The sequence below is a fragment of the Cyrtonyx montezumae genome, unplaced genomic scaffold (genome assembly GCF_038088225.1).
Source record: "Cyrtonyx montezumae isolate F1298 unplaced genomic scaffold, pur_monq_1.0 scaffold_3, whole genome shotgun sequence".
NCBI lineage: Eukaryota > Metazoa > Chordata > Aves > Galliformes > Odontophoridae > Cyrtonyx > Cyrtonyx montezumae.
The window spans coordinates 131,159,330-131,161,574 of NW_027072034.1; positions in this window are offsets into that span (position 1 = coordinate 131,159,330).

The window sequence follows — 2,245 nt, forward strand, 5'->3', positions numbered from 1 at the left end:
GATATGTTAAAAGGATGCCAAGCTTTGAAAATCAAGCAGTGAAACACAATTCTGGTATTTTCTGGAGGGAATTTGTGCAATTTTTGCTTCCTTGGGTTTGTGCACTGCAATCAGTCTTTAATTAAGAGAATGCATACTTTATTTTTGTACTTGCTGATAGATCTCTTCTGCTGAAACTCTTTAAAGTCAGACACCTGGCATGGAAACATAGTTCATATAGATGGCGTGTTAATGAACCCGGTACTTGATTTTATCTTTCTGTTCATTGAGTGTCCAATGCCTTATTAATTTCACATTGTGCAAAGTTGCTTTAATACAGAATTATTTGTTTCCTTATGACCATTTCTTTTATGGTTGTCATTAGAGTATCCAGCTGTTTCACAAGCAGTAATGAACTTCTGCCATACTACTTTGCTGCAATGAAGAGTATTATTAGTCCAATTTCTTCAGATAATAAACTGAAGCAAAGGAATATAAATAGTGACTAGCGACAAATTTTGGACACCAAGAAAGAAAAAAAAAACATCAGTCATCAGATTCTGGGACACTGTTATGTTCACAGCACAGTCCTCACTGATGTTATATATGAGGACACAGTGCTCCTGCAGGACAAAGAGAGGGTCTTGATTCAAATGAAGAATCCAGAAGTGAAGCAAATGAAGTTTTAAATGCCTTGCCTCACATAGCAGCTCTATCAGTCAGCAGCAGATTTCAGGCCTTCAGGGCAGCATTCATCTGTCTTAACTATGAAATCAATTTTTATTTTACTGCAGTTTGTTTTCTTGAGTGGTATGTGCATTCCACCTAGAGTTAAGGTGGAAATTGCTTTCCAGTTCCTTGCACATACTCAGGATTATGATATCAGTCCAGCTTTGCAATGAGATGCTTGCTGGAGCTCTTCAAGGACATCCTGGGAGGTCCAGATCTGCCCAGCAGAGCCTGGGGAGTAGTCACAGGGTTGCTGGCCTTCTGTAGCTTGACCTTTTCCATTCTGCTGCCTCAGCCAGCCTGCTTGCACTCCGTCTGGCCTAATGGAGCATCTCTGTTTTATATGAAGAAGAAAGAACTCCAGCTGTGTTAGATCTATCTCATGTCTCTGCTGTGGGGCAATGAGAAATGCTCATCAAAAGGGTAACTGCCCTGTGGGTATCCCCAGCAAAAGGAGGCTGATGACTTCCTCTCTGCTTCTCTGTTGCAGCGAGGGCTCAGATCCACTCAGCCTCAGCCTTGGCTTCATGTCCAGCTCTGTAGTCAGAGCACCTGGGACCAGCAATTGCAGGGAAAGTCTTGTTTTGGCCTCCTTTATTCTGGGGTCAGGAAGAACATTGGCTTAGCACGGACAGAAAATGCTGTTCATCAACTGCTACTAAGCAAAAACAATCAGAATTTTTCTCAGTTATTAACATCTTGGCTACATTTGAACATTATTCCCCTCCACACACATAGATGCACAACAAAAGGCTTATCTGTCACACAAAGGCTATTTAATGCCAAATTTTACTTCTTTGCCTCAAGTGATCTTACTGCCAGAAATTATTGACAGAACTGTTGTAGTAATCACTGGTAAATAGTGTGATTGGCAAATAATATATTTTCTGCTGATTTTATTATTGGAAAGAAATGGACTATTCATGCTGACACCCTTTTGGAAGCCAGACATAGAAAATTCCAGTCTCAACAGTTAAATTTTGGAAGAGTTATGAGCAATTCAAATGAAGGGTTTGTGATGGGAAGAGTTTGGCAGTATTAACAGCAAAGAGTCGTGGCCCTTTGATTCATAATATTTGAGTTGCGAATCACCTGTGCCCCTAGCTCTCCTAGAGTCAACATCCCTAGCAAGTCACCAGTATGGAGTCCATGGTTCTGCTATGAAGACAACACTGCTGAAAACATATGTAAGTACATAATGATAAAATTAAAAGTAGAAATGCATTTTCTGTGCAATGTCTGCAATATGTGGTGACATCTTTCAGTTTGCTCATATCTCTGGAAAGAACAGCAATAGTGAATCAGATGTAATTTTTCTTACTACCACATGATATGTTATTTGCAACTGATAACTATCAGTTGTAGAATCAATGAAAGGTATTTACAGATTTGGTTTGATTTAATGATGTTAATTTGAGGTGAGAACCACGCAGACTTTAAGATCATATTAACCCTGGTCCTGTCCTCATTTGAAAGAAGTCGGTCTGTATTTGTTCAGTCAAATAATTTGTAGAGAGAGCATAGAGGGAATATTGTG